This window comes from Eleutherodactylus coqui, chromosome 10 (genome assembly GCF_035609145.1).
Source record: "Eleutherodactylus coqui strain aEleCoq1 chromosome 10, aEleCoq1.hap1, whole genome shotgun sequence".
NCBI classification, from domain to species: Eukaryota; Metazoa; Chordata; class Amphibia; order Anura; family Eleutherodactylidae; genus Eleutherodactylus; species Eleutherodactylus coqui.
This window is the reverse complement of record NC_089846.1, coordinates 73,515,484-73,539,814: the sequence shown is the minus strand read 5'-3', so window position 1 is coordinate 73,539,814 and position 24,331 is coordinate 73,515,484. Positions and strand designations below refer to the sequence as shown.

The 24,331-nt window shown below is 57.3% G+C and overlaps 1 protein-coding gene across 2 annotated transcripts in view; it reads right to left on the bottom strand.

The window, feature by feature from the left end:
- LOC136580590 (zinc finger protein 569-like) overlaps window positions 1-13,586 on the bottom strand; it is a 48,555-nt gene extending 34,969 nt beyond the window's left edge. For both annotated transcript variants that reach the window (XM_066581253.1, XM_066581251.1), the window contains exon 1: window positions 13,535-13,586. The gene's annotated coding sequence lies outside the window, so the exon portion shown is untranslated. The remainder of the gene's footprint in view (window positions 1-13,534) is intronic.
- Between the last annotated feature and the right edge of the window lie 10,745 nt (window positions 13,587-24,331).

The window sequence follows — 24,331 nt, the reverse complement described above, 5'->3', positions numbered from 1 at the left end:
CTAAGTGCACAGCGCTTGCCTGAGTATGTCTGCCCCTCCTCTCAGTGGGGTCTCAGCCCCCGGTGCTCGCATGTATGTCTCTGCCCCTCCTCTCAGTGGGGTCTCAGCCCCCGGCGCTCGCATGAGTGTGTCTGCCCCTCCTCTCAGTGGGGTCTCAGGCCCCAGCGCTCGCATGAGTGTGTCTGCCCCTCCTCTCAGTGGGGTCTCAGCCCCCAGCGCTCGCATGAGTGTGTGTGCCCCTCCTCTCAGTGGGGTCTCAGCCCCCAGCGCTCGCATGATTGTGCCTGCCCCTCCTCTCAGTGGGGTCTCAGCCCCCAGCGCTCGCATGAGTGTGTCTGCCCCTCCTCTCAGTGGGGTCTCAGCCCCCAGCGCTCGCATGAGTGTGTCTGCCCCTCCTCTCAGTGGGGTCTCAGCCCCCAGCGCTCGCATGAGTGTGTCTGCCCCTCCTCTCAGTGGGGTCTCAGCCCCCAGCGCTCGCATGAGTGTGTCTGCCCTTCCTCTCAGTGGGGTCTCAGCCCCCAGCGCTCGCATGAGTGTGTCTGCCCCTCCTCTCAGTGGGGTCTCAGCCCCCAGCGCTCGCATGAGTGTGTCTGCCCCTCCTCTCAGTGGGGTCTCAGCCCCCAGCGCTCGCATGAGTGTGTCTGCCCCTCCTCTCAGTGGGGTCTCAGCCCCCAGCGCTCGCATGAGTGTGTCTGCCCCTTCTCTCAGTGGGGTCTCAGCTCCCAGAGCTCGCATGAGTGTGTCTGCCCCTCCTCTCAGTGGGGTCTCAGCCCCCAGCGCTCGCATGAGTGTGTCTGCCCCTCCTCTCAGTGGGGTCTCAGCCCCCAGCACTCGCATGACTGTGTCTGCCCCTCCTCTCAGTGGGGTCTCAGCCCCCAGCGCTCGCATGACTGTGTCTGCCCCTCCTCTCAGTGGGGTCTCAGCCCCCAGCGCTCGCATGACTGTGTCTGCCCCTCCTCTCAGTGGGGTCTCAGCCCCCAGCGATCGCATGAGTGTGTCTGCCCCTCCTCTCAGTGGGGTCTCAGCCCCCAGCGATCGCATGAGTGTGTCTGCCCCTCCACTCAGTGGGGTCTCAGCCCCCAGCGCTCGCATGAGTGTGTCTGCCCCTCCTCTCAGTGGGGTCTCAGCCCCCAGCGCTCGCATGAGTGTGTCTGCCCCTCCTCTCAGTGGGGTCTCAGCCCCCAGCGCTCGCATGAGTGTGTCTGCCCCTTCTCTCAGTGGGGTCTCAGCTCCCAGAGCTCGCATGAGTGTGTCTGCCCCTCCTCTCAGTGGGGTCTCAGCCCCCGGCGCTCGCATGAGTGTGTCTGCCCCTCCTCTCAGTGGGGTCTCAGCCCCCAGCGCTCGCATGACTGTGTCTGCCCCTCCTCTCAGTGGGGTCTCAGCCCCCAGCGCTCGCATGACTGTGTCTGCCCCTCCTCTCAGTGGGGTCTCAGCCCCCAGCGCTCGCATGACTGTGTCTGCCCCTCCTCTCAGTGGGGTCTCAGCCCCCAGCGATCGCATGAGTGTGTCTGCCCCTCCTCTCAGTGGGGTCTCAGCCCCCAGCGATCGCATGAGTGTGTCTGCCCCTCCACTCAGTGGGGTCTCAGCCCCCAGCGCTCGCATGAGTGTGTCTGCCCCTCCTCTCAGTGGGGTCTCAGCCCCCAGCGCTCGCATGAGTGTGTCTGCCCCTCCTCTCAGTGGGGTCTCAGCCCCCAGCGATCGCATGAGTGTGTCTGCCCCTCATCTCAGTGGGGTCTCAGCCCCCAGCGATCGCATGAGTGTGTCTGCCCCTCCACTCAGTGGGGTCTCAGCCCCCAGCGCTCGCATGAGTGTGTCTGCCCCTCCTCTTAGTGGGGTCTCAGCCCCCAGCGCTTGCATGAGTATGTCTGCCCCTCCTCTCAGTGGGGTCTCAGCCCCCGGCGCTCGCATGAGTGTGTCTGCCCCTCCTCTCAGTAGGGTCTCAGCCCCCGGCGCTCGCATGAGTGTGTCTGCCCCTCCTCTCAGTGGGGTCTCAGCCCCCGGCGCTCGCATGAGTGTGTCTGCCCCTCCTCTCAGTGGGGTCTCAGCCCCCAGCGTTTGCATGAGTGTGTCTGCCCCTCCTCTCAGTGGGGTCTCAGCCCCTGGCGCTCGCGAGAAGAAACGACTACGGAATCTAAGTACACAGCGCTTGCCTGAGTGTGTCTGCCCCTCCTCTTAGTGGGGTCTCAGCCCCCAGCGCTCGCATGACTGTGTCTGCCCCTCCTCTCAGTGGGGTCTCAGCCCCCAGCGATCGCATGAGTGTGTCTGCCCCTCCTCTCAGTGGGGTCTCAGCCCCCAGCGATCGCATGAGTGTGTCTGCCCCTCCACTCAGTGGGGTCTCAGCCCCCAGCGCTCGCATGAGTGTGTCTGCCCCTCCTCTCAGTGGGGTCTCAGCCCCCAGCGCTCGCATGAGTGTGTCTGCCCCTCCTCTCAGTGGGGTCTCAGCCCCCAGCGATCGCATGAGTGTGTCTGCCCCTCATCTCAGTGGGGTCTCAGCCCCCAGCGATCGCATGAGTGTGTCTGCCCCTCCACTCAGTGGGGTCTCAGCCCCCAGCGCTCGCATGAGTGTGTCTGCCCCTCCTCTTAGTGGGGTCTCAGCCCCCAGCGCTTGCATGAGTATGTCTGCCCCTCCTCTCAGTGGGGTCTCAGCCCCCGGCGCTCGCATGAGTGTGTCTGCCCCTCCTCTCAGTGGGGTCTCAGCCCCTGGCGCTCGCGAGAAGAAACGACCACGGAATCTAAGTACACAGCGCTTGCCTGAGTGTGTCTGCCCCTCCTCTTAGTGGGGTCTCAGCCCCCAGCGCTCGCATGTGTGTCTCTGCCCCTCCTCTCAACGCTCGCGAGAAGAGACGACCACGGAATCTAAGTGCACAGCGCTTGCCTGAGTATGTCTGCCCCTCCTCTCAGTGGGGTCTCTGCCCCTCCTCTCAGTGGGGTCTCTGCCCCTCCTCTCAGTGGGGTCTCTGCCCCTCCTCTCAGTGGGGTCTCTGCCCCTCCTCTCAGTGGGGTCTCTGCCCCTCCTCTCAGTGGGGTCTCTGCCCCTCCTCTCAGTGGGGTCTCTGCCCCTCCTCTCAGTGGGGTCTCTGCCCCTCCTCTCAGTGGGGTCTCTGCCCCTCCTCTCAGTGGGGTCTCTGCCCCTCCTCTCAGTGGGGTCTCTGCCCCTCCTCTCAGTGGGGTCTCTGCCCCCAGAGCTCGCATGAGTGTGTCTGCCCCTCCTCTCAGTGGGGTCTCAGCCCCCAGCGCTCGCATGAGTGTGTCTGCCCCTCCTCTCAGTGGGGTCTCAGCCCCCAGCGCTCGCATGAGTGTGTCTGCCCCTCCTCTCAGTGGGGTCTCAGCCCCCAGCGCTCGCATGAGTGTGTCTGCCCCTCCTCTCAGTGGGGTCTCAGCTCCCAGCGCTCGCATGAGTGTGTCTGCCCCTCCTCTCAGTGGGGTCTCAGCCCGAGGCGCTCGCATGAGTGTGTCTGCCCCTCCTCTCAGTGGGGTCTCAGCCCGAGGCGCTCGCATGAGTGTGTCTGCCCCTCCTCTCAGTGGGGTCTCAGCCCGAGGCGCTCGCATGAGTGTGTCTGCCCCTCCTCTCAGTGGGGTCTCAGCCCGAGGCGCTCCCATGAGTGTGTCTGCCCCTCCTCTCAGTGGGGTCTCAGCCCGAGGCGCTCGCATGAGTGTGTCTGCCCCTCCTCTCAGTGGGGTCTCAGCCCCCACCGTTCGCATGAGTGTCTGCCCCTCCTCTCAGTGGGGTCTCAGCCCCCAGCGTTCGCATGAGTGTGTCTGCCCCTCCTCTCAGTGGGGTCTCAGCCCAAGGCGCTCGCATGAGTGTGTCTGCCCCTCCTCTCAGTGGGGTCTCAGCCCGAGGCGCTCGCATGAGTGTGTCTGCCCCTCCTCTCAGTGGGGTCTCAGCCCGAGGCGCTCGCATGAGTGTGTCTGCCCCTCCTCTCAGTGGGGTCTCAGCCCCCAGCGTTCGCATGAGTGTCTGCCCCTCCTCTCAGTGGGGTCTCAGCCCCCGGTGCTCGCATGTATGTCTCTGCCCCTCCTCTCAGTGGGGTCTCAGCCCCCGGCGCTCGCATGAGTGTGTCTGCCCCTCCTCTCAGTGGGGTCTCAGCCCCCGGCGCTCGCATGAGTGTGTCTGCCCCTCCTCTCAGTGGGGTCTCAGCCCCCGGCGCTCGCATGAGTGTGTCTGCCCCTCCTCTCAGTGGGGTCTCAGCCCCCGGCGCTCGCATGAGTGTGTCTGCCCCTCCTCTCAGTGGGGTCTCAGCCCCCGGCGCTCGCATGAGTGTGTCTGCCCCTCCTCTCAGTGGGGTCTCAGCCCCCGGCGCTCGCATGAGTGTGTCTGCCCCTCCTCTCAGTGGGGTCTCAGCCCCTGGCGCTCGCATGAGTGTGTCTGCCCCTCCTCTCAGTGGGGTCTCAGCCCCCAGCGCTCGCATGAGTGTGTCTGCCCCTCCTCTCAGTGGGGTCTCAGCCCCCAGCGCTCGCATGAGTGTGTCTGCCCCGCCTCTCAGTGGGGTCTCAGCCCCCAGCGCTCGCATGAGTGTGTCTGCCCCTCCTCTCAGTGGGGTCTCAGCCCCCAGCGCTCGCATGAGTGTGTCTGCCCCTCCTCTCAGTGGGGTCTCAGCCCCCAGCGCTCGCATGAGTGTGTCTGCCCCTCCTCTCAGTGGGGTCTCAGCCCCCAGCGCTCGCATGAGTGTGTCTGCCCCTCCTCTCAGTGGGGTCTCAGCCCCCAGCGCTCGCATGAGTGTGTCTGCCCCTCCTCTCAGTGGGGTCTCAGCCCCCAGCGCTCGCATGAGTGTGTCTGCCCCTCCTCTCAGTGGGGTCTCAGCCCCCAGCGCTCGCATGAGTGTGTCTGCCCCTCCTCTCAGTGGGGTCTCAGCCCCCAGCGCTCGCATGAGTGTGTCTGCCCCTCCTCTCAGTGGGGTCTCAGCTCGCAGAGCTCGCATGAGTGTGTCTGCCCCTCCTCTCAGTGGGGTCTCAGCCCCCAGCGCTCGCATGAGTGTGTCTGCCCCTCCTCTCAGTGGGGTCTCAGCCCCCAGCGCTCGCATGAGTGTGTCTGCCCCTCCTCTCAGTGGGGTCTCAGCCCCCAGCGCTCGCATGAGTGTGTCTGCCCCTCCTCTCAGTGGGGTCTCAGCCCCCAGCGCTCGCATGAGTGTGTCTGCCCCTTCTCTCAGTGGGGTCTCAGCTCCCAGAGCTCGCATGAGTGTGTCTGCCCCTCCTCTCAGTGGGGTCTCAGCCCCCAGCGCTCGCATGAGTGTGTCTGCCCCTCCTCTCAGTGGGGTCTCAGCCCCCAGCACTCGCATGACTGTGTCTGCCCCTCCTCTCAGTGGGGTCTCAGCCCCCAGCGCTCGCATGAGTGTGTCTGCCCCTCCTCTCAGTGGGGTCTCAGCCCCCTTCGCTCGCCTGAGTATGTCTGCCCCTCCTCTCAGTGGGGTGTCAGCCCCCGTCACTCGCATGTGTGTCTCTGCCCCTCCTCTCAGTGGGGTCTCAGCCCCCGGCGTTCGCATGAGTGTGTCTGCCCCTCCTCTCAGTGGGGTCTCAGCCCCCGGCGCTCGCATGAGTGTGTCTGCCCCTCCTCTCAGTGGGGTCTCAGCCCCCAGCGCTCGCATGAGTGTGTCTGCCCCTCCTCTCAGTGGGGTCTCAGCCCTCAGCGCTCGCATGAGTGTGTCTGCCCCTCCTCTCAGTGGGGTCTCAGCCCCCAGCGCTCGCATGAGTGTGTCTGCCCCTCCTCTCAGTGGGGTCTCAGCCCCCAGCGCTCGCATGAGTGTGTCTGCCCCTCCTCTCAGTGGGGTCTCAGCCCCCAGCACTCGCATGAGTGTGTCTGCCCCTCCACTCAGTGGGGTCTCAGCCCCCAGCGCTCGCATGAGTGTGTCTGCCCCTCCTCTCAGTGGGATCTCAGCCCCCAGCGCTCGCATGTGTGTCTCTGCCCCTCCTCTCAACGCTCGCAAGAAGAGACGACCACGGAATCTAAGTGCACAGCGCTTGCCTGAGTATGTCTGCCCCTCCTCTCAGTGGGGTCTCAGCCCCCGGTGCTCGCATGTATGTCTCTGCCCCTCCTCTCAGTGGGGTCTCAGCCCCCGGCGCTCGCATGAGTGTGTCTGCCCCTCCTCTCAGTGGGGTCTCAGGCCCCAGCGCTCGCATGAGTGTGTCTGCCCCTCCTCTCAGTGGGGTCTCAGCCCCCAGCGCTCGCATGAGTGTGTGTGCCCCTCCTCTCAGTGGGGTCTCAGCCCCCAGCGCTCGCATGAGTGTGTCTGCCCCTCCTCTCAGTGGGGTCTCAGCCCCCAGCGCTCGCATGAGTGTGTCTGCCCCTCCTCTCAGTGGGGTCTCAGCCCCCAGCGCTCGCATGAGTGTGTCTGCCCCTCCTCTCAGTGGGGTCTCAGCCCCCAGCGCTCGCATGAGTGTGTCTGCCCCTCCTCTCAGTGGGGTCTCAGCCCCCAGCGCTCGCATGAGTGTGTCTGCCCTTCCTCTCAGTGGGGTCTCAGCCCCCAGCGCTCGCATGAGTGTGTCTGCCCCTCCTCTCAGTGGGGTCTCAGCCCCCAGCGCTCGCATGAGTGTGTCTGCCCCTCCTCTCAGTGGGGTCTCAGCCCCCAGCGCTCGCATGAGTGTGTCTGCCCCTCCTCTCAGTGGGGTCTCAGCCCCCAGCGCTCGCATGAGTGTGTCTGCCCCTTCTCTCAGTGGGGTCTCAGCCCCCAGCGCTCGCATGAGTGTGTCTGCCCCTCCTCTCAGTGGGGTCTCAGCCCCCAGCGCTCGCATGAGTGTGTCTGCCCCTCCTCTCAGTGGGGTCTCAGCCCCCAGCACTCGCATGACTGTGTCTGCCCCTCCTCTCAGTGGGGTCTCAGCCCCCAGCGCTCGCATGACTGTGTCTGCCCCTCCTCTCAGTGGGGTCTCAGCCCCCAGCGCTCGCATGAGTGTGTCTGCCCCTCCTCTCAGTGGGGTCTCAGCCCTCAGCGATCGCATGAGTGTGTCTGCCCCTCCTCTCAGTGGGGTCTCAGCCCCCAGCGATCGCATGAGTGTGTCTGCCCCTCCACTCAGTGGGGTCTCAGCCCCCAGTGCTCGCATGAGTGTGTCTGCCCCTCCTCTCAGTGGGGTCTCAGCCCCCAGCGCTCGCATGAGTGTGTCTGCCCCTCCTCTCAGTGGGGTCTCAGCCCCCAGCGCTCGCATGAGTGTGTCTGCCCCTCCTCTCAGTGGGGTCTCAGCCCCCAGCGCTCGCATGACTGTGTCTGCCCCTCCTCTCAGTGGGGTCTCAGCCCCCAGCGCTCGCATGACTGTGTCTGCCCCTCCTCTCAGTGGGGTCTCAGCCCCCAGCGCTCGCATGACTGTGTCTGCCCCTCCTCTCAGTGGGGTCTCAGCCCCCAGCGCTCGCATGACTGTGTCTGCCCCTCCTCTCAGTGGGGTCTCAGCCCCCAGCGCTCGCATGAGTGTGTCTGCCCCTCCTCTCAGTGGGGTCTCAGCCCCCAGCGATCGCATGAGTGTGTCTGCCCCTCCTCTCAGTGGGGTCTCAGCCCCCAGCGATCGCATGAGTGTGTCTGCCCCTCCACTCAGTGGGGTCTCAGCCCCCAGCGCTCGCATGAGTGTGTCTGCCCCTCCTCTCAGTGGGGTCTCAGCCCCCAGCGATCGCATGAGTGTGTCTGCCCCTCATCTCAGTGGGGTCTCAGCCCCCAGCGATCGCATGAGTGTGTCTGCCCCTCCACTCAGTGGGGTCTCAGCCCCCAGCGCTCGCATGAGTGTGTCTGCCCCTCCTCTTAGTGGGGTCTCAGCCCCCAGCGCTTGCATGAGTATGTCTGCCCCTCCTCTCAGTGGGGTCTCAGCCCCCGGCGCTCGCATGAGTGTGTCTGCCCCTCCTCTCAGTAGGGTCTCAGCCCCCGGCGCTCGCATGAGTGTGTCTGCCCCTCCTCTCAGTGGGGTCTCAGCCCCCGGCGCTCGCATGAGTGTGTCTGCCCCTCCTCTCAGTGGGGTCTCAGCCCCCAGCGTTTGCATGAGTGTGTCTGCCCCTCCTCTCAGTGGGGTCTCAGCCCCTGGCGCTCGCGAGAAGAAACGACTACGGAATCTAAGTACACAGCGCTTGCCTGAGTGTGTCTGCCCCTCCTCTTAGTGGGGTCTCAGCCCCCAGCGCTCGCATGTGTGTCTCTGCCCCTCCTCTCAACGCTCGCGAGAAGAGACGACCACGGAATCTAAGTGCACAGCGCTTGCCTGAGTATGTCTGCCCCTCCTCTCAGTGGGGTCTCAGCCCCCAGCGCTCGCATGAGTGTGTCTGCCCCTCCTCTCAGTGGGGTCTCAGCCCCCAGCGATCGCATGAGTGTGTCTGCCCCTCATCTCAGTGGGGTCTCAGCCCCCAGCGATCACATGAGTGTGTCTGCCCCTCCACTCAGTGGGGTCTCAGCCCCCAGCGCTCGCATGAGTGTGTCTGCCCCTCCTCTCAGTGGGGTCTCAGCCCCCAGCGCTCGCATGAGTGTGTCTGCCCCTCCTCTCAGTGGGGTCTCAGCCCCCAGCGCTCGCATGAGTGTGTCAGCCCCTCCTCTCAGTGGGGTCTCAGCCCCCAGCGTTTGCATGAGTGTGTCTGCCCCTCCTCTCAGTGGGGTCTCAGCCCCCAGCGTTTGCATGAGTGTGTCTGCCCCTCCTCTCAGTGGGGTCTCAGCCCCCAGCGCTCGCATGAGTGTGTCTGCCCCTCCTCTCAGTGGGGTCTCAGCCCCCAGCGCTCGCATGAGTGTGTCTGCCCCTCCTCTCAGTGGGGTCTCAGCCCCCAGCGATCGCATGAGTGTGTCTGCCCCTCATCTCAGTGGGGTCTCAGCCCCCAGCGATCGCATGAGTGTGTCTGCCCCTCCACTCAGTGGGGTCTCAGCCCCCAGCGCTCGCATGAGTGTGTCTGCCCCTCCTCTTAGTGGGGTCTCAGCCCCCAGCGCTTGCATGAGTATGTCTGCCCCTCCTCTCAGTGGGGTCTCAGCCCCCGGCGCTCGCATGAGTGTGTCTGCCCCTCCTCTCAGTAGGGTCTCAGCCCCCGGCGCTCGCATGAGTGTGTCTGCCCCTCCTCTCAGTGGGGTCTCAGCCCCCGGCGCTCGCATGAGTGTGTCTGCCCCTCCTCTCAGTGGGGTCTCAGCCCCCAGCGTTTGCATGAGTGTGTCTGCCCCTCCTCTCAGTGGGGTCTCAGCCCCTGGCGCTCGCGAGAAGAAACGACTACGGAATCTAAGTACACAGCGCTTGCCTGAGTGTGTCTGCCCCTCCTCTTAGTGGGGTCTCAGCCCCCAGCGCTCGCATGTGTGTCTCTGCCCCTCCTCTCAACGCTCGCGAGAAGAGACGACCACGGAATCTAAGTGCACAGCGCTTGCCTGAGTATGTCTGCCCCTCCTCTCAGTGGGGTCTCAGCCCCCAGCGCTCGCATGAGTGTGTCTGCCCCTCCTCTCAGTGGGGTCTCAGCCCCCAGCGATCGCATGAGTGTGTCTGCCCCTCATCTCAGTGGGGTCTCAGCCCCCAGCGATCACATGAGTGTGTCTGCCCCTCCACTCAGTGGGGTCTCAGCCCCCAGCGCTCGCATGAGTGTGTCTGCCCCTCCTCTCAGTGGGGTCTCAGCCCCCAGCGCTCGCATGAGTGTGTCTGCCCCTCCTCTCAGTGGGGTCTCAGCCCCCAGCGCTCGCATGAGTGTGTCTGCCCCTCCTCTCAGTGGGGTCTCAGCCCCCAGCGCTCGCATGAGTGTGTCAGCCCCTCCTCTCAGTGGGGTCTCAGCCCCCAGCGTTTGCATGAGTGTGTCTGCCCCTCCTCTCAGTGGGGTCTCAGCCCCCAGCGTTTGCATGAGTGTGTCTGCCCCTCCTCTCAGTGGGGTCTCAGCCCCCAGCGCTCGCATGAGTGTGTCTGCCCCTCCTCTCAGTGGGGTCTCAGCCCCCAGCGCTCGCATGAGTGTGTCTGCCCCTCCTCTCAGTGGGGTCTCAGCCCCTGACGCTCGCGAGAAGAAACGACCACGGAATCTAAGTGCACAGCGCTTGCATGAGTATGTCTGCCCCTCCTCTCAGTGGGGTCTCAGCCCCCGGCGCTCGCATGAGTGTGTCTGCCCCTCCTCTCAGTAGGGTCTCAGCCCCCGGCGCTCGCATGAGTGTGTCTGCCCCTCCTCTCAGTGGGGTCTCAGCCCCCGGCGCTCGCATGAGTGTGTCTGCCCCTCCTCTCAGTGGGGTCTCAGCCCCCAGCGTTTGCATGAGTGTGTCTGCCCCTCCTCTCAGTGGGGTCTCAGCCCCTGGCGCTCGCGAGAAGAAACGACCACGGAATCTAAGTACACAGCGCTTGCCTGAGTGTGTCTGCCCCTCCTCTTAGTGGGGTCTCAGCCCCCAGCGCTCGCATGTGTGTCTCTGCCCCTCCTCTCAACGCTCGCGAGAAGAGACGACCACGGAATCTAAGTGCACAGCGCTTGCCTGAGTATGTCTGCCCCTCCTCTCAGTGGGGTCTCTGCCCCTCCTCTCAGTGGGGTCTCTGCCCCTCCTCTCAGTGGGGTCTCTGCCCCTCCTCTCAGTGGGGTCTCTGCCCCTCCTCTCAGTGGGGTCTCTGCCCCTCCTCTCAGTGGGGTCTCTGCCCCTCCTCTCAGTGGGGTCTCTGCCCCTCCTCTCAGTGGGGTCTCTGCCCCCAGCGCTCGCATGAGTGTGTCTGCCCCTCCTCTCAGTGGGGTCTCAGCCCCCAGCGCTCGCATGAGTGTGTCTGCCCCTCCTCTCAGTGGGGTCTCAGCCCCCAGCGCTCGCATGAGTGTGTCTGCCCCTCCTCTCAGTGGGGTCTCAGCCCCCAGCGCTCGCATGAGTGTGTCTGCCCCTCCTCTCAGTGGGGTCTCAGCTCCCAGCGCTCGCATGAGTGTGTCTGCCCCTCCTCTCAGTGGGGTCTCAGCCCGAGGCGCTCGCATGAGTGTGTCTGCCCCTCCTCTCAGTGGGGTCTCAGCCCGAGGCGCTCGCATGAGTGTGTCTGCCCCTCCTCTCAGTGGGGTCTCAGCCCGAGGCGCTCGCATGAGTGTGTCTGCCCCTCCTCTCAGTGGGGTCTCAGCCCGAGGCGCTCCCATGAGTGTGTCTGCCCCTCCTCTCAGTGGGGTCTCAGCCCGAGGCGCTCGCATGAGTGTGTCTGCCCCTCCTCTCAGTGGGGTCTCAGCCCCCAGCGTTCGCATGAGTGTCTGCCCCTCCTCTCAGTGGGGTCTCAGCCCCCAGCGTTCGCATGAGTGTGTCTGCCCCTCCTCTCAGTGGGGTCTCAGCCCAAGGCGCTCGCATGAGTGTGTCTGCCCCTCCTCTCAGTGGGGTCTCAGCCCGAGGCGCTCGCATGAGTGTGTCTGCCCCTCTTCTCAGTGGGGTCTCAGCCCCCAGCGTTCGCATGAGTGTCTGCCCCTCCTTTCAGTGGGGTCTCAGCCCCCAGCGTTCGCATGAGTGTGTCTGCCCCTCCTCTCAGTGGGGTCTCAGCCCAAGGCGCTCGCATGAGTGTGTCTGCCCCTCCTCTCAGTGGGGTCTCAGCCCGAGGCGCTCGCATGAGTGTGTCTGCCCCTCCTCTCAGTGAGGTCTCAGCCCCCAGCACTCGCATGAGTGTGTCTGCCCCTCCTCTCAGTGGGGTCTCAGCCCCCAGCGCTCGCATGTGTGTCTCTGCCCCTCCTCTCAGTGGGGTCTCAGCCCCCGGTGCTCGCCTGAGTGTGTCTTCCCTCCTCTTAGTGGGGTCTCAGCCCCCAGCGCTCGCACGTATGTCTGCCCCCTCTTAGTGGGGTCTCAGCCCCCGGCGCTCGCCTGAGTGTGCCTGCCCCGTCTTAGTGGGGTCTCAGCCCCGGCGCCTAACAAAGCGTCAGACGCGTCACAGTATGTGACGTTATAAGAGGGGGTTACAGCCCGAGCGGCCCCCCGCGAACACTCCCACAAACCGGGTGACGGGTAAAGGTCCCGTGACCAGTTTCTGCTCAATTGATTCTCGTTAGTGCGAACTGCCATCGTTGGTCTTCCAGCGGCCGTCAGACTGAGCAGAGGACCGCTGTGTGAACAGACATCTAAACGCCGCAGAGACGACTCCCAGCTAACTAAAGGAGAGTTGTCCATGTAACGTCACCTGCACACAATAGAGGGCGCCCCCAGAATATTACCCCCGATCCGTCTGATGGGTGGAGGTCTCATGGCTAATGTCCTCAGAACGGGGGCCCCATGTACCCCTCCCTCGTGAGATTAAAGCGACGGCCGCGCGGCACCTTTCCTTTCAACAGTGCCGACAGGAACATCGGCGTACAAGCGCTTGGAGGTCCCCGGCAGCGCCGCTGAAGATGATGGGGCCGCTGTGTGCCTGTTACTCTGTTAACCTCTCCTCCCCACTGGGGGCCCCGTTCTCTGGGGGTCTCGCTCTCAACACGTCTTCCATGAAACAGGTGATGAGCCAGTTCTGGTGACAATGTATTTATGCTTGCGGCTCTGGCGCAAAAAAGGAACAGCTCCGGTAGGCTCTTACCACCGGCAGCCCAGAGACAGGTGAGGTGGACAACAGGAACTGTGACGACACACCGCTCCGCACAGGGGCTGTATACACCAAGCAGCAAGACATCCAAGACTACTTACTACACTGCTTCCCGCTTTACACTCTGGTGACGGAGAGGACTGCAACTCCCAGCAGGCAGCAGTGCCACCGGACCAGGAGCGCTGCAACTCCCAGCAGGCAGCAGTGCCACCGGACCAGGAGCGCTGCAACTCCCAGCAGGCAGCAGTGCCACCGGACCAGGAGCGCTGCAACTCCCAGCAGGCAGCAGTGCCACCGGACCAGGAGCGCTGCAACTCCCAGCAGGCAGCAGTGCCACCGGACCAGGAGCGCTGCAACTCCCAGCAGGCAGCAGTGCCACCGGACCAGGAGCGCTACAACTCCCAGCAGGCAGCAGTGCCACCGGACCAGGAGCGCTACAACTCCCAGCAGGCAGCAGTGCCACCGGACCAGGAGCGCTACAACTCCCAGCAGGCAGCAGTGCCACCGGACCAGGAGCTCTACAACTCCCAGCAGGCAGCAGTGCCACCGGACCAGGAGCTCTACAACTCCCAGCAGGCAGCAGTGCCACCGGACCAGGAGCTCTACAACTCCCAGCAGGCAGCAATGCCACCGGACCAGGAGCTCTACAACTCCCAGCAGGCAGCAATGCCACCGGACCAGGAGCTCTACAACTCCCAGCAGGCAGCAATGCCACCGGACCAGGAGCTCTACAACTCCCAGCAGGCAATGCCACCGGACCAGGAGCACTACAACTTCCAGCAGGCAGCAATGCCACCGGACCAGGAGGACTACAACTCCCAGTCGGCAGCAGCGTCGCCGGACCAGAACCTGGCAGTGAGACAAGCCGCCTCTACAGCATCCGAGCAACTCAATCAGGAGGACTACAACTTGCAGCAGCCATCCTGTGGCCATGTAATGCAGGGGGCAGTTTCTCGCCTCCACCACCAAGTTTGCAGTGTGAGGACTGCGGCGAGACCTGCAGACTTCCTCGTATACTAGCGGGGACCGCTGGGCTCACTGGCAGGGCAGCCATCAGCGCGGCGGTCACATGCTGCACGGCACGCGGCGCACACACACAATCATACCAGCGGTGAGGCCATACCTTACTGCTGCCGCAAATCACTGCGTCACGTGATTCCGGGGCCTCCCGGTTGGCTCGCCATCCCGTGACGACACCATGGCCGCACGGAACTCTGGGAAAGGTAGTTGAAGTCACGGAAGACTCTGTAATTAAAGATCGCTACATAGACTACACTTCCCAGAAACCCCAATCGAGTTAGCGATCAGATGACTTTTAGGAGCCAATCAGCGCTGGCGCTTCTGTTCTCGGCGGTTGATCTGTTTTGGTGGGCAGCAGTCAGAGCCGCAGTACTCCCTGGCGGTGTGCTTGATGATGGGGGAAGACGTGGGCTATCCTGTTGGTGGCTGTGGTGTTGTGAGGGGGAGATGTAGGCCGCCCTATTGGTGGCTGTGGTGGTGTGAGGGAGGTGTTACATAGTATGTTGGGCTGAATGAATACAATGTCCATTGAGTTAAGCCTGTATCAACCCCCTTGTTTGTCCAGAGGAGAGCAAATTTGAGATCAACTACTCTGGTCACATAATGTCTATATCGTGTGCAGACATCTAGTCCCCTCTTAAACTCCTCTATGGATTTTGCCATCACCACGTCCTCAGGCAGAGAGTTCCACAGTCTCACTGTTGTTACAGTAAAGAACCCCCTTCTGTGTTGGTGATGAAACCTGCTTTCTTCTAGGTGCAGCGGATGCCCTCTTGTTACCGTCGCAGTCCTGGGTATAAACAGATCCTGGGAGAGATCCTTGTATTGTCCCCTATTATATTTATACATAGTTATTTGGTCGCCCCTTAGGCCACATGCACACAGCCAGGTCGGATCTGGCTGCGAGAATTCTCACAGCGGGACCCGACCCGAGTGTCTGCAGAGAGCAGCGCGGGCACTCACCGCGGCCCGGCTCTTTTATGTGCTGGCAGCCGCCGCATGCGCAGAGTGGAGCCGGTGGCCGGCGAGTGACGTTTCTGTGCGGGGCTCTTGGAGACCCGCACAGAAATAGAGCATGCCGCGCAATATTTAGCGTGGCCAAATCACAGCCGTCTGTATAGGATTACGTTTGTTAACGCAATCCTATGGCAGCTTCCAGGGGCGGAAATTCCACGGGAAATCCCGCCGTGGAATTTTCTCACTGGCCGCCCGTCAGCCGACACATGAAAGAGCCGGGGCTGTGGGAGAGGTGAGTGCCCGCGCTGCTCTTTGCAGACGCTCGGGTTGGGTCCTGCTGCGAGAATTCTCGCAGCCGGAACCGACCCGGCCGTCTGCAGGTGGCCTTAGTGTATATTGGTGACATCCGTTTCTCCTGCCCATGTGCATAACCTTACATTTATCAACACTGAACTTCATTTGCCATTTTTCTGCCCAAGTCCCCAGCTTATCTAGGTCCGTTTGTAGCCGCACATTGTCCTCCGTTGCATTAATTATCTTGTATAATTTTGTGTCATCTGCAAATATTGATATTTTGCTGTGCAGCCCCTCTATCGGGTCGTTGATAAATATATTGAACAGAATGAGACTTAATACTGAACCCTGTGGCACCCCGCTAGCAACGGTGGCCCAATCAGAGTACGAACCATTTATTACCACCCTCTGCTTTCTATCTCTGAGCCAATTCTTGACCCAATTACACACGTTTTCACCCAATCTGAGCTGCCTCATTTTATATATCAACCTATTATTCGGCATGGTGTCAGATGCTTTAGAGAAGTCCAGATATACGAGATCAATAGACTCCCAGGTCCAGCCTAGAGCTTACTCAGTCGTAGAAGCTGATCAGATTGGTCTGACATGAGCGACCCCTCATAAACCCATTCTGGTGAGGAGTTATTTCGTTGTTCTTCTTGAGGTATTCTAGGATGGCGTCTCTCAGAAACCCCCGTAAATAGTTTTCCAGTTATTGAAGTGAGACTTATTGGCCTGTAGTTACCAGGCTCTCTCTTAGACCCCTTTTTGTATATTGGAACCACATTGGCAATGCGCCAATCCAGTGGTACAACCCCAGTCTCAATAGTGTTCATAAATATAAGAAATAGTGCTCTGTCTATAACGTTCCTTAAAGGGGTTGTCCCACCGTGCGAATTGGATCTATATACTTCTGTATGGCCATAACAAAGCACTTTGTAATAAAATATGTGCTTTGTAAATACGCGATACAGAAGATATATACTACTTACCTGATCAGGTGCCCCCCTATATTTACGTGTCCGTTGTCCTTGGACCAGACTCTTCCAGCGGTGTCTCCTCATCCAATAGTTGTACATGCGCAGTAGCTCTTGCCGGCTGGTCGGGTCCTCGTGAAGGTGCCCGGTGCAGGTGCATACGGAGTCTTCTCACTCCATGGCAATGGCTTCACCACCTGGCTCCCGCAGAAGAAGAGGAGTAGCTTCCCCCGGCAGATTGTCCGGCATGTCACTGGTCGGGGGGGGTGTCTTGCGGGTGCTGGACTGTCACTGGTCGGGGTGGGGGTGCTGGCATGTCACTGATCTGGGAAAAGGGGGGTGGAGTGCCGCGCTGCCACTGGTCTCGGGGGGGGGGGGGGGGGGGTGTTGTTTGTGTGGGGCTGTCACTGGCCGTGCGGGGGAGAGGGGGAGAATGTGGGTGCTGTCACTGGGGTCCGGGGCGGGCTGTTACTGGTCCTGTAGGTAGGGTGCACTGCTCTCACTGCTCTCTCATTTCTTTGAATGGGGCCGGCCGGCTGCCAGCTCCATTCAAAGCAGTGAAGCATGCGTCTCCATTATGACGCCGGTCCTCCAGTCGGGAGCGCACACGCTGAGGAGAGAGAGACAGCAGTGCATCATGGGAACTACCCAGCAGCGCCATCTTTAAAAAAGTTCTTTAGGCCAGCTTTATAAGGGGAAGAAAAGGAATAAAAAGGTTAGCAAAATATTGATTTTTATGTGTAATGCTGTAGTGTGTGATGCTTTTACTCTACAGGGCATTAATAGGGGAAAAAAATTCAGTTCGGGCGGCGGGACAACCCCTTCAATTCCCTTAGGACTAGAGATGAGCGAACGTACTCGGATAAGCACTACTCGTCCGAGTAATGTGCCTTATCCGAGTACCGCTGTACTCGTGCTGAAAGATTCGGGACGCTCCGCTGCTGACAGGTGAGTCGGAGCGGGGCAGAGCGGGCGGGAGAGAAGGAGAGAAAGATCTCCCCTCCGTTCTTCCCCGCTCTCCCCTGCAGCTCCCCGCTCCGCAGCGCGTCCCGAATCTTTCAGCACGAGTACAGCGGTACTCGGATAAGGCACATTACTCGGACGAGTAGTGCTTATCCGAGTACGTTCGCTCATCTCTACTTAGGACCCTTGGGTGTATTTTATCCGGGCCCGTCGATTTATCAATTTTGATCCTCTTTAACCGGCTCTGCACGTCCTCCTGTGTTAGGCATGCAATATTTAGCAGGGGGAAGGGGAATGTTCCCTGCATCTCATGTGACATTTCATTTTCATTTGTGAATACACTAGAGAAAAAACTATTTAATAGATTTTCCTCCCCATCGTCTTCTATGGTTTCTCCTGCATTATTTGTTAAAGGGCTAGTGCTCTAAGTGCAAAACCTTTTACTGTTTATATAATTGAAGAATATTTTAGGGTTAATTTTGCTCTCTTTCGCAGTCAGCCTCTCTGCCTCCTCCTTAGGAATTTTGATCTTTACATGATTTGCTTCTTCGCTGCCTTCTTGTTTGAGTAGTTTAAACGCCTTCTTTTTTTTGTTTATTGCCCCCCTTAGTCTTGTCGAGCCACTTTGGTTTCCTTCTACTTGTGGTTCTTTTATTTTTAAAGGGTATGTACCTTTCACATGAGGTAATTAGGATGTTTTTAAACTTCCCATTTGCCATCTGTACTGTTATTTATGAGGACATCATCCCAATTAATGTTACCGATAACAGTTCTGAGCTGATCAAATTTTGCTTTACTAAAGTCAAGTTTTTTTTGTCGCTCCCTGATAAGGCTTCTTATTGAATGACAGCTGGAAGTTAATTATATTGTAGTCCCTATTACCCAAGCGTCCCTCAACCTGCACCCCCATTAACCCCTTGAGTGGCGGGTTTCCTACCACCCTGTCGTGCCCACCAGGGCAGGTTTTTTAAAATGGTCTAATCATTCAATTTCAACTAATTTTGCAGTTGCGTCTCAAGAGCCATAACTTTTTCATTTTTCCATTGACACGGCCATATAAGGGCTTGTTTTTTGCGGGACAAGTTGTGATTTGTTTTAAACGGGGGAAGAAAAAAAGAAATGGGGAAAAAAGAAAAAAAGGGGCCATGTCATTAAAGGGTTAAATAATGCATTAACTTCCTTCTCTGGGTCATTACGACGCATGGATACCACATGTGTGATTGTATTTTAGATTTTTTACAAAGTAAAGGGAGACAAGTGTTTTTATTATTTTTTTAAATAATTTTTTAACTTTTTTTTTTTTTTAATTTTAATTTATTTATTTTTTTGTCCCTTTAGGGGACTTCCACAGGGACCCATCAGGACCCCCATATCACATTCTGGGGGTCCGATGGTGACAGCCCTTTACATGCTGCAGTGACAGCCCTTTACATGCTGCAGTCACATAGACTGCCGCATGTAACACAGCAGAGATCGGAGGTTTTCTCTGATCTCTGCTGTAAGAGCAGGTACCTAGCTGTCCTCTCACAGCCAAGCACCAAGCTCTCCCTGCCACAGAGACCATCGGCTTGCTTCTGACAAGCCGATGGTCTCCATGGCAACCTGTAAACAAAGCAGGAGATTGACGGCATATCGGCAATATCTTCTGCTGGTTTTTCAAAGCCCTTGCTTTGTTCTCTGTGGGTCTGTGCAGGCAGAGCACACTGTCACAGCTTGTGGCATTGTGCTCTGCAGCTCCCATAGTGATACATAGCCCGGAAATCTTCCAGGCTATGTCGCTATGAGCAGTGGAGCTCGTCCCGGAAAATTTCCGGGCATGCCACTCAAGGGGTTAAACGGTCCGGTTTGTTAGTTTATAAGAAGTCCAGGATGGCCCTCCCTATAGTTGGCTCCCGCACAAGTTGGGTAATGTAGTTATCTTTAATTGTGGAGCAGATTACAGTAATACTTTACAACAAGCCTTGCGGCGCTGACCTGGCGATGTAAGTGGCGGCTCTCGGTATCTGTGTGGAGCAGGTTACAGTAATGCTTTACAAACCCTGTGGCGCTGACCTCGCTGTGTAGATGGCCACTCTCGGTACAGGGGATGTATTCGGGTGGAGCAGGTTACAGTAATTCTTTACAAGCCCCCTGGCGATGCAGCTGGCCACTTTCGGTACAAGGGATGTATCTGGGTGAAGCAGGTTAGAGTAATGCTTTACAAGCCCCGTGGCGCTGACCTAGCGGTGTAGATGGCGGCTCTCGGTACAAGGGATATATTTGGGTGGTGCAGGTTATAGCAATGCTTCACAACAAGCCCTGCAGCGCTGACCTGGTGCTGCAGCTGGCCGCTCTCGGTACAAGGGATGTATCTTAGAGGAGCAGGTAAGTTATGCTTTACAAGCCCCGCGGCACTGACCTAGCGGTGTAGATGGCGGCTCTCGGTACAAGGGATATATTTGGGTGGTGCAGGTTATAGTAATGCTTCACAACAAGACCCGCAGCGCTGACCTGGTGCTGCAGCTGGCCGCTCTCGGTACAAGGGATGTATCTTAGTAGAGCAGGTTACAGTTATGCTTTACAAGCCCCGTGGCGCTGACCTGGCGGTGTAGATGGTGGCTCTTGGTACAGGGGATGTATTCGAGTGGAGTAGGTTACAGTAATTCTTTACAACAAGGCCTATGGCGCTGACCTGGTGGTCTAGATTGCCAGTCTTGGTACAAGGGATGTATCTAGGTGGAGCAGTTTGCAGTAATGTTTTACCAGCCACACGGCGCTGACGGGGTGGTCTAGATGGCGGCTCTTGGTACAAGGGATGTACCGGGTGGAGCAGGTTATAGTAATGCTTTACAACAAGCCCCGCAGCACTGACCTGGCGGTGTAGATAGCGGCCCTCGGTACAAGGGATGTGTCTGGGTGGAGCATATTACAGTAATGCTTTACAACAAGCCCCGCGGTGCTGACCTGGCGATATAGATGGCGGCTCTCGGTACAAGGGATGTATCGGGTGGAGCAGGTTACAGTAATGTTTTACAACAAGCCCCGCAGTGCTGACTTGGCAGTGTAGATGGCGGCTCTCGGTAGAAGGGATGTATTTGGGTGGGGCAGCTTTTAGTAATACTTTACAACAAGCCCCACGGTGCTGACCTAGTGGTGTAGATGGCGGCTTTCGGTACAAGGGATGTATTTGGGTGGAGCAGCTTACAGTAATGCTTTACAACAAGCCCCACAGTGCTAACCTGGTGGTTTGGATGGCTGCTCTCGGTACAAGGGATGTATTTGGGTGGTGCAGGTTACAGTAATGCTTTAGAACAAGTCCCACGGCGCTGACCTGGCGGTGTAGATGGCAGCTCTGGCTACAAGGGATGTATCTTAGTGGAGCAGGTTACAGTAATGCTTTACAAGCCCCACGGTGCTGACCTGGCGGTGTAGATGGCCGCTATCGGTACAAGGGATGTATCTGGGTGGAGCAGGTTACAGTAATGCTTTACAACAAGCCTGCGGCGCTGACCTGGCGGTCTAAATGCCGGCTCCTCTCTGTCTACATGACTAGCAGGAGACCCAAGTTAAGGCTGGTTTAGACGCAACGATAATCGCTCAAAAGATGACGCTTAAGCAATCATCGTTGTGTCATTTACAGCGCAAGATGATCGCTCTAGATGAGCGATCACCATGCACTGCCAGCGGAGGATGCAGAAGACAAGCGGGGTGTTCCAGCTTGTCTTCTGCATCCAGCTGCTTTCCCGCTCCGAGCGCCCAGCTGTTATACAGCCGAGCGCTTGGAGTGGAGAATGCAGAAGACAAGCGGGGCATCCAGATGTCTTCTGCACGGAGCGCCCGGCTGTTATACAGCCGAGCGCTCCGTGCCAGGTATGAAGAACAGAGCTGGACTGCTCTGTTCTTCATACTCAACCCGTTATCAGGGAGCGGGATACAGCTGAAACAATAGTATCATCTGTATCCCGCTGTGACTCCCTGTTAAGGCTGTTCGTCTTTCAGCACGCTGAGACAACCATGAGCGATAGGAAAAAGAAAACTGCACGATGTGACTGCAGTTACGCACAACGATTATCGTTTAAAAGACAGCTTTGAGCGAATTTTGAGCGATAATCGTTGTGTCTAAATGGGCCTTTAGATTTGATTTACTTTGTACTAATTATACTGTTCCTGAGCGGTGGCGGCAGTGCTGCCATACAGACGGGCTCACCCGGGGCTCTTGCCCAACATCCCCGCTGACCGCTGTTATAACAAATCTACATCAGTGGTTCCCAAAGTGGTCTATATGGACACCTAGGGCTCAATTTTTGACTTGCTGAGGGTCCATGTCAGCAAGAGATAAATTGGGGTCCATGTGAGCGGACCCCATGTAGGTAAATCCTCATCAATATTTAGATGTTCTGTAAATGACATAATACACCTCACACAGATTTATACATAATACTTATAATAGACACAGAAATGACTGACCTCTTTGATATTTCCTAAAATCATTTATGTAGATTTCACACAAAACTCTTGGGCTCTGGCGATAGACACAACAGACCTGCGCGGTAGATAACTTACCTAGAACGTTTCTACTGCACATCGTTTTCACGTGCTTCGTCAGAGCCCAAAAGGTTTTGTGCGAACTCTACCCATCTGTTGGGGTTCGCTATGTTCATATGTAAGCTTTTACAAGTTTTCATACCGGCAGCAACACATCACATGCGCACCTGCTGCTTATCCTGCATTATGGACTATCGCAAGCTTTTCCATCTTCATACCTTGTGGAAAGGGGTTTTAGCGCGGTGCCAACCTTCTCATGACAAGAAGAAATTGCTTGCAAATCACTGGAGGTGGCGAAGTGAGACGATACCTCACTAACAAGCCAAATATTAACATTTGCTGTCAGAGCATCCGGCTCATCCCTCCCTTAACAGCAATATATGTGGATTTTATGTAAAGGTGCATTTAGACTGAAAGATTATTGCTCAAACGGCAGTTTGAGTGACAGTTTTGAATGATCATCTTCGCATAACTTGTAAGTAGCTAATTAGCTATTTAAAGTGTTATGCAGATGGAGTGGTATACTGCCTGGGATAGAGCTCAGAGAACAGCGGCTGTTTTGTATATGCAAACGGCTGCTTAGTTCACGCAGTTATCAGCAGTGTCCTGCTGAGCTGATAGCTCTGAGAAACAGCAGGAGCGCTTTCAGCTGGTATCCGTCTGGGAAGTCCCAAAGTGACAGCAGCTGAATGAATGTCCCAACGCCATAGCAGCTGAAAGAATGCTATCAGCGCCGCCCGCTGAGAAAATCAGCATGCTGCGCTGATAAATCTCATTGCTAATTTCTAGCTGGCTAGAAAGGAGCGATGAACGAACAGTTCACGATGGCAACACGTTCAGACACAACAATTATCGCTTAAAAGATTTTGAGCGCTAATCGTTGTCTAAACGGGCCTTTAAAATATTACAAGGTTCTGATTTTTGTCCCAAATCCAAATATTTACTTGTATTTTGTGTCTTTTCAAAAAAGACCTGAATAACAATTGTACATGTTTCTCTTTTAAGTGAGCAGCACCATGTCAGCAGTGAAAACCCATTTGACGTTAATAAGTTCAGGAAAATTCAATATTATGTTAGATTTGCATCATGGAATCCTAAGCGGGCGTTCGCCTCCAGATTCCACATCAAATACCGCCCATAACATGCTATCCAAAAATGTTTTCTTTCTGCATACGAGCAGAACTCAATTGTGATTTTCCACTTGCAGAGGAAAAATTGCAGCACGTTCTATTTGTAAGCGGATTCCTTCCATTGAAGTCAATGCAAGCCGTCCGACCTGCGGCCCTTCCACAATTGACATTGCAGAAAGGTTGCGGATTACAAGTCATCGCTAGGTGATGACCCGGAAAAAGCAGGTTTTTTAAAAATATCTGATCTGTTCTGTTCATGTCTGACAGTGAGCTGTGTGGACCGTCTGCAGTAAAGTGAAGAAGAAGAAAGGCCAAGCATGCGTGGATGTCAGGTGAGGACGGGGTCGGATTCCACATGCAGAATCCACCCTGGTTGTGTGCAGCCGGCTGCAGGCAAGCAGGGGGTCTTCAGAAAACAAGAAAAATCAGTAAGTGATCTACGGGGCAAAAGAGTTTCTAATCTACAGCCTCACACTGGCCTCCAGAACCTGTTATACCGCCCTGCGGCGCCTCACAGCAGCTGCAGACTTAGTGTCCACCGTGGAGTGCAAACACTACATCTCCCACAATGCCGCACACCAGGCGCTCGTTCACAACTACAGACTGTCAGCATTACGGAATGTGCCGGCACTGAGCGGTAAACCAGCGAGCGTACTGGGGGGAACCAGGGGAGAACTAATGGTAGAGGAACATCTGCAGCACGGCGAGACTAGTTATATTACAGCCTTACATGTTATCCCCTTATACAGCGGCTAACTGTTACTTTGTATCGCCAGGACATCCCCTTATTAAAAGCACTTGAGTTGGGTTCACACCACCGTGCAGTAATACGATGTGGACAGATCAGAACTTTTACCAGCAACTGCAGATTGTCGTGGTTTTGCACTGGTTCTGCATGGGCTTCATGTGTTTTATTGGTAATTTCTCAAGTCTCCCGGCAACATGGGTAAAATACATGCTGCGTAATTTTTTACACATGTAATATACACAAGTGTGAATAGAACGATGAAAATCTGTATGCTTTCATCGACGCTACTCTGCATATTATGCACGCGTTTTACGGAATTCAAATACGTTCGTGTGAGTCCGGCCTTAGGAGATCTGTGCTTAGGCCGACTTCACATGGACACATCAGCATGTGCGCTACGCAGTTAATAGATTCCCTGAAAGCATTTATTACAGTTATCCCAAAAGAGGGGAAGGATCCTTCCCTGTGTCAGTCATCCTCCCATTTCCCTGCTAAATGTAGATTTAAAACTCGTCTCAAAAATCATTGCCAATCACTTATCGCCCCTCCTCTGCTACGTTATGCACGGCGACCAGGTGGGTTTTGTGCACTGACGGAGGCACGTGACAACACAGGCCATTAACCTCATCCATCAGGCAAAAAAATCCATCCCTTCCTATATGCCTTCTTTCCACAGATGCTGACATAGCGTTCAATAGATTGATGGGGTCTTCCTGCAAGAAACTCCGCCACATAGGACTAGGCCATAACATGATAAACTGGATCACTAGCTTGTATTCATCCCCCTCAGTCTCGTTAAAACTAGTGGTCAGTTTTCCAACTCCTTTACAATGGCACACATCAGGGATGCCTTCTTTCTCCCCTTCTCTTTATTCTGTGCCTGGAGCCCGTCCTCGGCCATAAGCATTCTAAAATTAACATTGGGGGAGTACAGATGGAGGGCTCTGTGCACACGTTAGCCGCATATGCGGATGATCTGCTTTTCTTTCTCTCATCTCCTAGGTTCTCTCTCCCTAACCTCCTATAGGAACTCCGTCTCTCTTCAACACTTTCGAATTTCAAAATTAATTACCAAAAATCTGCAGCGCTCATTGCATCTCTATCTCACTCACTGGCCATTGAGTTAAAAGATTACTTTTTCTTTCGATGGGCCACAGATAACCTCAAATATTTGAGGATTCACCTAATGGCGGACACCTCCGACCTATACGCTGCCAACTACCCAAGCCTCTGAAATAACATTTAAAAGAACCAAACTTCCTGGACTAAGGGCCTTTTTTCCGTGTTTGGCCGATGTTCACTATTCA